At 41.7% G+C, this 13441-nt stretch overlaps 1 protein-coding gene across 1 annotated transcript in view; it reads left to right on the forward strand.

The window, feature by feature from the left end:
* The window catches only part of MAML1 (mastermind like transcriptional coactivator 1), a 52118-nt gene that overhangs the window by 2594 nt on the left and 36083 nt on the right, over positions 1-13441 (forward strand). The gene's annotated exons all lie outside the window — the stretch shown is intronic.

The raw sequence follows: 13441 nt of genomic DNA on the forward strand, positions 1-13441 counted from the left end.
TTTCCCCGGGGGGGTGGCGGGGCCCCTCTTTGGCCAAAAAGCATTTGGCTTTTTTTCCCCTTCTAAAAGGGGGGGGGGGGGGGGGCGGGCCCCCCCCCCCCCCCCCCCCCGCCCCCGCCAGGTCCTATTCTCTAGTTGAATTATTTTCCGTATTCTCTCCCAACATTAGTCTGGGCTACTGGACATTTCATTGATTATTGCTTATCGACTAATCAAGTCTTCTGGTTCTCACTTTTCTCATCTGTAAACTGCAGGTATGTTTAGCTTATTATCCTCCAGGAGTGTCCTTTTCCCAACCTTTCAGAATCCTGCCATCCTTCAGGTCTAGCTCATCTTCCTCTTCTTTTTTAAAATTTATTTTTTATTTGATTTTATTTTGTTGATTTGAGAGAGAAAGAGAGGAAGGGAGGGAGAGAGTTCCATTTAGTTAGGCATTCATTGGTTGATTCTTTTATGTGTCCTGACGGGGATTGAGCCTGCAACCTTGAGGTATGGGTCAAGGTCAAGCCAACTGAGCTACCCAGCCAGGGCCATCTTCCTCTTCTTGAAAGCTCGTTTCTGACCACACTAGCCCACAGGAATCAGAATCAACTTTGTCAAAACATTTAGGAAACTTATTGTCTATGCTGTATATTTTTAGCACATAGTCACATACTACTTTGGCCATGTCTTTCCAACTAGACTGTAAGCCCTGGGAGGCAGGAAGGTGTTTGGCTCAGAGTTCCTTACACATCTTAGGCTCTCAGCTGTGTTTATTGAATGATTGATATTAAACTTGGTAGTACTTAGTAATTTATTCTCCTTTATGCTACCCTCAAAAGGCAAAATGGCTTAACTTCATGATGCCTTTACTAACAACTCCTGTTTTAAGGAAAGACTTTAACAGTAGCGGATGGTCATGCCAATTTAAGTACGTAATGAAAGCTCATAAAATCTTAGTTTACATGCAAATAGTTGCCTTGAACACCACCTAGAAATTATATTGGTGATGATTCAATGTGTTTAAAGAGAGTGAGATAAGTTTTAGACCCTACATGATATTTTCAGTCCTGAATTACTGGAGAGAAATTTGGTATGTTGTTTGACGATAAATTAATTCTAAGTGTGTGAGAACTTGAGTCTGGCTTGTCACTTCTCCTTTGGGTGTCAGAGACTGATCCGATGTGCCATGCTCTGTTGATATCTTATCACAGTAAATCTTGGGCCATGGATTTCATGAATTTAAACTTTAGGGTGGAAGTGCTCTTCTGTTGTCTCTCTAGTACAGTGGTTCTCAACCTTGGCTGCACGTTAGAATCACCTGGGAATCTTTTTAAAATCCTGATTTCTGGGCCTCAAGGGCTCCTTTCACTTCTGTCTCCAAGTGATTCTAGCTGAGCTCTTCAGCCTTGAAATGGGTTGGAATGGGATCGTAGTAAAGGGAAGATTAATGTCACTAAGAAAACGGGCATTTTCTGTGTTAGTGGCTCCTTCAGTTCAGAGGGGAAGAAAAATCCTTGCTTGGGTAGGATTTGGGTTTAGAGAGAGATGGTGCCTGTTAGTTATTGTTATTTTTGACAATTGAAAAGTGTATTTAATGTAATTAATATTCCTTACATAAAGAATATTATATATATATATTTTCCAGTTGAACTATAGTACTATTAGACAGCTGTTTCATAGCTCCAGTTACCATCCGCGAACTATTTGTACAGCTGAAAGGGATCAAACTTACTAATAGAGTTCATCTTCAGTTTTTCCTTCTCTTAAGATATCCCACTACACAGTCTAACCACTGTCTGCAAACTCTGTTAAAGATGGGTCAGAAGCAGCGCTTCAGATTCTAGTTGTCAAGAAAGGAATGACCTTGCTGTTCTCTTTGTGCTGTGTGCTCTTTCAAATCCAAAATAGTAGTTTTCTAATGACAGTTAGGGTTGACTTCTTTTTGTTAGGAATGTTAGATTATTGAGAATTATCCACCCACTTTATATAAATTATCTTTCTGTAATGAAAATAGTTTTACAATAGCTTGAACAGTTTCATTTAGTAAAATGCTCTAAAGGTTTATGCCTCGTCCCTTTATCTGCCATTGTTACTCTCTTTTTAAAAACTATATTTTTATTGATTTTAGAGAGGAAGGGAGGGGGAGAGGGAGAGGGAGAGGGATAGATAGATACATCAATGATGAGAGAGAATCATTGATCGGCTGCCTCCTGCACATCCCCTACTAGGGATCAAGCCCACAACCTGCGCATGTGCCATGACTGGAAATCAAACCACAACCTCCTGGTTCATAGGTTGATGCTCAACCATTGAGCCACACTGGCTGGGCAAGATGTGTAGATTTTTAATAATGATTTTATAGATTAAAATTAGGTAAGAATTATGCAAATAACAAATTATTTCCAGGAAGTAGAGATATCTGATCATAAAACAGACATTGTACTGTAATCATGTGGGATAGTTTTAGAGAAAAGGTGACTAATGTAGCTTTAGGAACCCATCTCTCCTATAATACTGGGACCTCATCCTAACAACCTTTTTCCTTTTTTATCATCGGTTTCCCTTTTCCCACTACATCCTCCCCTTCAGCTGGAAAGCACAAACAAATATTCTTTCTTTTGTCTTTTCTCACCCTCAAAATAGTGTTCCATCTTCTTCCTTCCCGTTGCCCTTTCCACTGAACTTCCCACTTACTCATTAGTCCATTGTGATCTGTCTTCTACCTCTTCTACTTTTCTGAAATTACCCCCTTAAAGAACACCAAAGATGGAATTATCATATTTAGTGGCTTCTTAGTCATCATTCTTCTTTACTTCTTCCTCCTTAAAACTTCTCTCTAAGCCGCTACCCGCTTCTGATTTTCTTTCCAGCTTCTGGCTTTTCTCAGCCTCCTTCCTGCTCCCTTTAGTAATTCATGCAACAAATACTTGAGTGTCTGCTGTGGGCCAGAGCGTATTTTAGGCACCAGAAATATAGCCGTGGATAGGACAAATTAATCAGCTCACATGAAGAAAGAGATCAGTGATTTAAAAACTTATTTTTAGTTGTAATAAATGCTAAGAAACATTAGAGTAGTGTGATACTGAGTGATTTTCAGTAGCAGCTTTATATAAGATGCTCTATCTTTTTTTAATCCTCTCCTGGGGACGTATTTTAATTGATTTTAGAGAGAGAGGAAGGGAGAGAGAAAAACATTTATGTGAGAGAGAAACACTGATCAATTGCCTCCTATACACACCAGACACATAGTACACTCCCCCACCGGGGATCGAACCTGCAACCCACATGTGCCCTGACCAGAAATTGAACCCATGACCTCTTGGTTCTAGGGATGGTTCCCAACCGAGCCACACCGACCAGGGCTTGATGCTTTGTCTTAGTTTGGGCCTGAATGGCAGGAGGTTATCAGTCAGTTGAAAGTCTCAGAACATTCCAGTTATAATTACCTACAGTGTTTGAGGCAGGGGCTGAGCTTTCATGAAGAACAGAAAGGAGGTCCTTGTGGCCAGTAGGCATCCAGTGTGAGAGGTGGGTAAGCACGAATCAGATCAAGTGCAGGGAAAGCAATAGCAAGACTTAAGCAGAAACATGATCTGATCTGATTTAGTTTTGAAAGGTCATTCTGGTGCTCAATGAAGTTGGTGTGGGCAAGAGTGGATGCAGTTATGCTTTTACAGAAGTGTTGCCTGGGGCTAGTGGTGGTAGTGGAGATGAAGAGGAAATGGATTCCGGACAGGTCCTGAAGGCAGAGATGCCAGAGCTTGGTCATGGACTAAATGGATTGGATGGCGGTAAGAGAGAAGGGGAAAGTTGAGGGAAATTCCAAGTTTTTTGCCTTGATAAACTTTCTCTGCACACTTTTTAAATATTAATGTTCCCTAGGCAATTACAGTCTCTACTTTTTTCACTCAGTCTTCTTTTTCTGGGTAATGAATGTCATTGACTCTTTCATGGCTTCACCTATCATCTGTAATAATAAGATTCTCCAGAACTCTCTTCCAAGGTTCAGGTCCATACTTCCAGCTGTCTACTGACATTTCCACTTTGATACTCCACATGTCCAAAATAGGCTCTCCCTTTTTCCTGCCAATCTTTCATTCCTTTGGAGTATTTTCTCTAGCACAGTCATCCAAAGTAGAAACCTGGGAATTGCCTACTCCTTTCCTGCACTTCCAGCTTTGCGTTGGTCATTTATTCAACCACTATTGAGCTCCTGCTGGAGCCAGGAATTATGGTGGCACAGGAACTATGTCAGCAGCCTGATGGGAAGTAGGTAGTAGTAAGTGGGGCATTGCAAAGCCATGTTGAGGACTTCAAAGCCTGTGGGAATATCAGGTAGGGGATGCCTCTTTTGAAGTTTGGAAGCTTTAAAGATTTGGCTTTTAAAATGGGTCCAGCCCAGCCGGTGTGGATCAGTGGTTAAGCATTGACCTATGAACCAGGAGGTCACAGTTCAATTCCTGGTCAGGGCACATGCCCAGGTTGTGGACTCCATCCCCAATGCAGAAAGCAGCCAAACAATGATTCTCTGTCATCATTGATGTTTCTATCTCACTCTCACTCTCCCTTCCTCTCTGAAATCAATTAAAAAAATAATGGCATTAAAATGGGTCTTACTATTTTCCAAAGGGTATTCCATGGAAGACTAATTTCATGGGCTATATTAAAAGAGTTCTAGAATTGAGCAAATTTTGGAGACACTGGGATAAACAAATTTAAGCAGCTTCCTTTATTAGGACATTTCCAAACCTTTAATATGTTGCTATGCATGGGGATCCAAGCTCTTATCAAGGGGCATGTAATAGGACTTTGATCCTGTTGGGAAACTAAACAAAAGCACAAAATTATGACATTGAGTAGTTCTTCAAATTTGGGGCTTAAAGTGTCAGAGGCTGGAAGATAAAGGTGAAAAGGTTGGAGTTAAATCATGAAAAGCCATATATTGATTTTGGGTGTTTGGACTAAATATATTTTTTGGATTAAATAATTTTCAAACATTGAGAATCCCCTGACACATTTTTATGTTGACATCTAAAGCTTTTCATCCTAAGTTTTTAAGCTTATCAAAAATTATGATGCATTTATGGTGTTGTTCAATTGTATACTAAACCACCATAATTCAATTTTTAAATGAAATATATGAAATAAGAAATTTATATAAAACAGAGCCTTATAAAGTGCCACATGTATTTAATATGAATCAACTATTTTAAAAGGAGAAAAAATGTGGGAAAATGTATGGCTCAATGGTAGAGCATCCATCAGCCCTAATACCAAAGGGTCTTGGGTTCAATACCTGGTCAAGAACACGTACCTGGGTTGCAGGTCAGTCCCAGGCGGTTGGGGCCTATGCAGGAGGCAACTGATCCATGTCTCTCTCACATGGATGTTTTTCTCTCTCCCTCCCTCCCTGTCACTCTCTCTAAAAATCAATGGAAAAAATATCTTTGGAGAGGATTAACAAAAACGTGGGGGGAATGCTTTTTATAGTTGCAGGGAGTATAACTTACAAATAATTATAAATATTAATATTTAAAAATAAAATGGTTACATCACTTTTTAAAATGTAGCCAGTGGAATCTGAATACCTTAACAATATACTTTCATCAATCATTTACACTTTTCTTTAACAAATTTTAAACCACTCTTTTTCTCCTGAAACTTGCATTTCTCTTAGACTTGCCCCACCTAGTTTTATTCTAATATAATGAATGCTTGCAAGTCTTCTTATTTGATAATTCTAGCATGTTTTTTTCTAAACAAAAAATGGTATAAAAATTGAAATTAAAAACTTCAATTTAGCCCAACCGGCATGGCTCAGTGGTTGAGCATTGACCTATGAACCAGGAGGTCACAGTTAGATTCCTGGTCAAGGCACATGCCTGGGTTGTGGGCTCGATCCCCATTGGGGGGTGTGCAAGAGGCAGCCAATCCATGATTCTCTCTCATTGATGTCTCTCTCTCTCTCTCTCTCTCCCCCTCCCTCCCTCCCTCCCTTCCCCCTTCTTCCTTCCTCCTTGAAATCAATAAAAATATATTAAAAACAAAAAACTTCAATTTAGCCGAAACCGGTTTGGCTCAGTGGATAGAGCGTTGGCCTGCGAACTCAAGGGTCCCGGGTTCGATTCCGGTCAAGGGCATGTACCTGGGTTGCGGGCACATCCCCAGTGGGAGATGTGCAGGAGGCAGCTGATCGATGTTTCTCTCTCATCGATGTTTCTAACTCTCTATCTCTCCCTTCCTCTCTGTAAAAAAATCAATAAAATATATTTAAAAAAAAAAAAACAAAAAAAACAAAAAAAAAAAACTTCAATTTAGCTCATGGACTGAAGGGTCCTGGATTTGATTCTGGTCAAGGGCACATAACCTCGGTTGCAGGCTCGATTCCCAGCGCCAGTTCAGGGCTCATGCAGGAGGCAACCAATTGATGTGTCTCTCTCACATCGATGTTTCTCTCTCTCTGTCTCTCCCCCCTCCCTTCCACTCTCTCTAAAAAGAAATCAATGGAAAAATATCCTCAAGTGAGTATTAACAACAAATAAATTAAAAATTAAAATACATGTTTAAAAAACACACAAATAAACTTCAATTTACTTTAACCATAAAGCTCTACGTATACTTTTTTCTTAATCCTCATCTGAGGATATGTTTTCATTGATTTGAGAGAGAAAGGAAAGGGGAAGACAGAGAGAGAAATACCTATCGGTTGCCTCTCTCACATGCCCCAACCTGGGATGGAACCAGCAACCTAGGGATGTGCCCTGATGGGAATTGGACCCTCAACCTTTTGGTGTATGGGATGATGCTCCAACCAAGTCACACCAGCCTGTATGCATACTTTAGTTTTTAAAGTCAAGTTATACAAAAGAAGAATATATGTAGCATTTAGAATGTTCTGTGTTTTACGAATGTTTCTTATTTCAGTAAGTTCAGTTATAGTAGTATACAACAAAACCAATGTATTATGAATATTTATAAATAATTATTAAGCAAAAAAGTACAAGTTAATTAGAAATGTCTTCTTTAATGAGATGGATGAGGGTTCCCCTTCCTCAGTTTGTTCACATAAGCATGGATGAGTATTACTTGTTGACAAAATGACAGTTCTCAATTCTTTTTCTTTCTTTCTTTCTTTCTTTTTTCTTTTTTTTTTTATGAAAAGGAAAAATATCCTTAGGTGAGGATTAACAAAGTCAGTGGTATATCACCAAAAGTTAATTTACTAATTAGCTGACAACTTGGTTAGGTACACCTTTAATTTTTTTTTTTAAATCCTCATCCAAAGAGTGAAGATATTTTTTCCATTGGTTTTTAGAGTGGAAGGGGAAAAAGAGAGAGAGGAGAGGAGAGAGAGAGAAACATTGAGGTGACAGAGACAACAATTGGTTGCCTCCCACACGGGCCTGATTAGGGGTGGAGATCGAACCTGCAACCCAGGTACTTGCCATGACTGGGAATCAAACCTGTGACTCTCTGGTGCGCAGGCCAACACTAATCATTGTGCCACGCCGATCAGGGCAGTACACCTTTAATTTTATTGAAAAAAAAGGATTAGAAGCTGTCTGACTTATAAATGGATTAATCTAGACATTAGTCATTCACTTTTCTCAGTTATTAAGAAACTAGAGGCCCAGTGCACAGAATTGTGCGCACGGTGGGGTCCCTCAGCCTGGCCTGCGCCCTCTCACAATCCAGGATCCCTTGGGGGGGTGTAGCAATGCTGAAGTGGGAGGTGGCTGGGGAGGAGCCCCAGCCGGGGCCGGATGCAGCTCTGCTGCCACTTATCCCGGCCCTGCTGCACCTGCCACTGCCGCCACCACCGCCGCTCAGTAGCACTGCCATGGAGGCAGGAGAGGCTCCCGTCGCTGCAGCTGTGCTCGCCAGCCATGAGCCCGGCTTCTGTCTGAGTGGCACTCCCGCTGTGCGAGTGCACTGACCACCAGAGGGCAGCTCCTGCGTTGAGCATCTGCCCCCTGGTAGTCCGTACACATCATAGTGACCAGTCATTCTGGTCGTTCAGTTGTGAAGGTCCCTTAGGCTTTTATATAGAGAGAAGATATTAGAGGCCCGGTGCACAGATTCGTGCACTAGTGGGGTCCCTCGGCCTGGCCAGTGGGGATTGGGGCTGGCCGGCTGGGGAGGGGCCATGAGAGGGCTCCAGGACATGTCCAGCTCTCTCGCCCAGTCCTGATTGGCTGGACCCAGGCAGCAAGCTAACCTACCAGTTGGAGGCGTCTGCCCCCTGGTGGTCAGTGCACGTCATAGCGACTGGTCGAATGAACTGTCGGACACTTAGCATATTAGGCTTTTATTATATAGGATGACATAAAGGCTTTACCAAATCTTATCAATTGTTATTGATTATACCTATTATTATTTCACACAGAGGTACCTTGTTTAACCTAATGAATTCAAAATTGGTTGGGAAAATCAAAATATTGTTCATTTCCATACATATTTGCCAATACAGTAGTTTTTGATAAAATACTTTTTTTTCTGCTTTAGATATATTTTCATCAAAACCTTAGAGCTGCTACTATAGCATGTTTAATGTGGAAAATGTCTACTATATAATCTAATTGGCAAAACCAGTCTTGTCTTCATTGTCAAATTAATCAACCACATCAGACTCAGCCTTCTGTCAGAAAAAGTTTGAACTTCATTTTTCAACTACACATAATATACATACCCATGACAGCCACCTCACTCCTGAATTCTAAGGGAAAGTGTTCAAGAAGAACATGGAGCCTTGTCATGCGTTTTGTTACCTATCAGATAGGGTGCATTGCTTCATATTTCTTACCCATGTTCTCTCTGTTCTCTCATGGAGCATTCCTTCAAATAGCTGTAGGTTATTTGATTAGTTTAGGGTGGAAGAGATGTTTTTAATTGAAAAATATCACCACTCCTGCTGCCCATTCTATGATATATCTGAATTCAAAGCATTCTACCAACTCACAGACCAAACTTAGGCAACCTAAGTACTCAGGGCTCTTAAAGTCAGTGGAGAACTAGTCTGTCCAGCAGAGCAGCAGAAGGGACTAATTCAGAGTGAACATTTGGAAGACCATCAGTTTTGCTAGGCCTGACGGAGCAGCATGTCATTGGGTGGCATCTGGCACCATGGGAATGAAGCCCATATATGATACTCTTAAGATCTCCAAAGTATTTTGAGTGTGGTTCTTTGAAAATGGCTTAATTTCTCTGAGTGTCTTCACATGTATACCCTTCCCCAGTCTCAGAATGTCTGACACCTCCTCACATTCAGAGCTCTGCTCATGTGTCATCATTTCCTTCTAGACTCCTTCCCTAAGTCCCTCCTCATGCTGGTCTAGGTGCTTAACTCTGTCAGAACAACCGCACTGAACTTTAATTAGTGGTTTGCCTCCTCTCCATTAGACTGTGAGCAACCTAAGAGCGAGACCAGGAGTCTAGCACCGTACCTGCCACATATTTGGCAGTCAACAAGCATATGTTGAGTGAATGTTAATGATACTGTGGAAGGAGCTCTGAATTGGGAGTCAGAAGCTATATGTTTTTAGGCTGTGATCATTTAAAAAATGGTTTTGATAGAGGTAGGCCTAGATTTGTACTTCCATGTTCATTCAGCCTTGTTCACAATTGCCAAGAGGTAGGCTCAGTCTTTTTTTTTTTTTTAATTTATTTTATTGATTTTTTACAGAGAGGAAGGGAGAGGGATAGAGAGTTAGAAACATCGATCAGCCGCCTCCTGCACACTCCCCACTGGGGATGTGCCCGCAACCAAGGTACATGCCCTTGACTGGAATCGAACCTGGGACCCTTGAGTCCGCAGGCCAACGCTCTATCCACTGAGCCAAACCGGCCAGGGCTGATTCTCTTTCATCATTGATGTTTTTCTCTCTCTCTCTCTCTCCCTCCCTCTCCTTCCTCTCTGAAATCAATAAAAAAAATTTTTAAAGAAAGGCATCTTATGTGCTAACGCATGGATAAACCTTGAGGACATTATGCTAAGTAAAATAAACCAGTTGCATAAAGACAAATACTGCATGATTCCACTTACATGAGATATTTAAAATATTCAAACTCTTAGAAACAGAAAGAAGAATGCTAGTTTCCAGAGTCTAGAAGGAAGGGGGAATTGTTTAACTGCTATAGAGTTTTTTCCATTTTGTAAGATGAAAAGTTCTAGAGATTTGTTGCACAACAGGGTGTATGTAGTTTACACTATTGTACTGTACACTTAAGAAAGGTTAATAGCAACTGGGCAGTTCCTTGCCCCAAACAGTTACCAGTTCAGCATTGCAGCCTCTCACTGCTCTAAGTTCCAAGGTGAGACTCCCTGCTCATTCAACCTGGAAGAAGAGGAGGATCATTCCTTATCCCCAGAATAAAGACAGGACAAAACCCATCCTATATAATAAAAGCGTAATTTGCTAAGTGTCCAACAGATCGGTTGACCTTTTGGTCGACCGCTTGACCAGTCGCTATGATGCACACTGACCACCAGGGGGCAGACGCTCCGACCAGTAGGTTAGCTTGCTGCTGGGGTCCGGCCGATCGGGACTGGACAAGAGAGCCGGACATTCCCTTGAGCCCTCCCGCAGTTCTTCCCTGGCTGGCTGGCCCCCATCAGCCCCGATCGGGATTGGGTGAGACGGCCCTGATCGCCAGCCAGACTGAAGGACTCCACCTGTGCATGAATTCGTGCACTGGGCCTCTAGTGTTTTAATAATTGGAAAACCAGAGAGAAAAGAAAGTTTAAGATAGTAAATTTTATGATATGGGTTTTGACCACAATTAAAAAAAAAAATTAGCCCTAACTGGTTTGGCTCAGTGTATAGAGCGTCGGCCTGTGGGTGGAAAGGTCCCAGGTTCGATTCTGGTCAAGGGCATGTACCTTGGTTGCAGGCACATCCCCAGTAGGAGGTGTGCAGGAGGCAGCTGATTGATGTTTCTCTCCCATCGATGTTTCTAACTCTTTATCCCTCTCCCTTCCTCTCTGTAAAAAATCAATAAAATATATTTTTTTTAAGTGGAGAAACCCTTTAAAAAAATTAGTTATAAGACAAAAACTTTGATTTTTTTACAGACTGCCAGGGCTGGCCAGCAAACCCTGAGCGATGGATGAATGGATTACTCCGACACAACATTTGCTGTGAAAGAGAGGCTAAGGGACGGCCTGGCTATAGCAACCAGGCAGCCCTGATCGCCTGCCTCGTTAGCCTTTTATTACAGTTTTTATCTTTAGATACAATCAGTAGGGTGCATAATCTTGGGAGGACACATGTGTTTACATTGTCCTCTAGGCAAGGGTATCCAGGGATTAAGCATACGGATTCCAGTAAGCACCTAGGGGTCTGTATGTGCACAGACTTGTTTGGAAAGGTCAAGGAATAATTAGGGGCGTCGCTTTCGACACTCTCCTGAGTTGGAATCCGATAAACAGGGCAGATGGCCTTCCACACACTTCCCTTTTCTCAGAATGTCCTTACAAACTTCCCAACCAAGTCTCATGTGCTCTCCATCATCTCCGCCTTTTTTGTTTTGCTGAATGTAAAAGACAGAGGAAGGTGGTGAACTTTCTGCTTTGGAATATCAGAGTCCGTGAAGTGCGTTTACTGCTTCAGTTCTGATTTTACAGACTATAAGAAAAAAAAGAGCAGTGGTTAGTTATTTGGAATGCATGGAGTGTGAGTAAGCTCCAATGATTGCTCAGCCTCTGCCGTCAGCTTCATCATTCGCCAGGTTATTCCAGGGGCCATCTGATTATGGGGAAGGCACAATGTTCAGGGCTGCGTAGACCCCAGGCCAAAATTCTTCATTTCTGGAAGAGGATTGGTCCCGTGCCTTGCCTTGGATTGATAGGGTTTAATACAGTGAGCTGGAATCTACAGCTGCCCTGTGGGGGTAGAAACACAGGCATATCCTCCCCCCCGCCCATGTTAATTCCTTGGGTCGAATCCAGTTATTAGTGTCCACATCTCACAAGACTTGTGGTTTCTGAGATGGGCTATTGAGGTAAAGTGCTGTTCTACAGAGGTTTGAAAAAGATCATTCAGATTTTTAAAATTCAGGGTAAAGAAGAAGTATAGCTGGGTCCTGAGTCCTATATCCCCCCTTTTTTGTTTTACTAGCATACACTTCAGGGTAGCATGGGCACGTTCAACAACGGCCTGCCCTAGTGGATTGTAAGGGATTCCCATAGAATGCTGGATGGACCAAGTTTTGCAAAAGGCAGTGAAGCCATGGCTGCTATAAGCAGACCCATTATCAGTTTATCTTGGTTAATATAACTACAATTGGAAACAGGTCTTAATTGAATTCATGCAAAGAAATGTATTGCCACTTATTAAGAATTGCCAAATACTGGAGGGACAGGTGGGGAGAATATATAATTTATCAAATTGCTTTAAAAATGCTTCCTTATATCTGAAAAACAAAAAGTTTAAGAATCAGCAATACTTTCAAATGACATGGAATCTTGTCCTTTCTGCAAAACACAATATTTCAGGATAACAATTAGAACTATAAATGAAAGTATAATATGGTTATTATTATTTGACAAAGCTTCCCATGTACCTTAAGCAGAAAATTTTCCTTCATGAGAGAGAAAACAAGCACTTGAGGCATTCCAGAGCCTATGGAGTGATCTAAAGCCAATTCTAGGTCAAGAAAAAGTTTCTTAAAATTCAAATCCTGGAAGGATTGTTAATCTTATTTTACCAAAAGATCATATATCAAAGTGTTAGACACTAACATAGGTTAGTAAACTTCAGTTCCCACGATTAAGAGATGGCTTAAAAAACAAACAAACAACCTAGCCCTAACCGGTTTGGCTCAGTGGATAGAGCGTCGGCCTGCGGACTGAATGGTCCCAGGTTCGATTCCAGTCAAAGGCATGTACCTTGGTTGTGGGCACATCCCTAGTAGGGAGTTTGCAGGAGGCAGCTGAATCGATGTTACTCTCACATCGATGTTTCTAACTTTCTATCCCTCTCCCTCTCCCTTCCTCTCTGTAAAAAAATCAATAAAATATTTTTTAAAATACCTGATTAATGTCCTATATAATAAAAGGCTATGCAAATTGTCCCCTCGACCGGGAATTTGACTGGTGTTCAACCAGGGGGCGGGGCCGGCTGGTGAACCGCCAGCAGCCCCTCCCCCCACTAGCCAACCTCCCTCTGCCCCTTCCCCCAGCTGGCCTGGCCCAATTGTCCCCGATCTGGGCGGGCTGGCCAGACCCCACCTGTGCAGGAATTTGTGCACCAGGCCTCTAGTAACATATAACCATTTTACTAGAAAAGGACTAACCAAAATAAGGTTTATTCGCTAACTTCATTTATCCTTGGGTGTGATCAGCAAATGACACTAATTGGATTTCTGCTGTCTGTCTCCCTGAGTATATTGATATAAGCTATTTACCATCTGGTTATACCTTCTGGTTAGGGAGGCAAAATGCAAATCATTTACTCTTAAG

Source organism: Myotis lucifugus, unplaced genomic scaffold (assembly GCF_000147115.1).
Source record: "Myotis lucifugus unplaced genomic scaffold, Myoluc2.0 scaffold_417, whole genome shotgun sequence".
Classification (NCBI taxonomy): Eukaryota; Metazoa; Chordata; class Mammalia; order Chiroptera; family Vespertilionidae; genus Myotis; species Myotis lucifugus.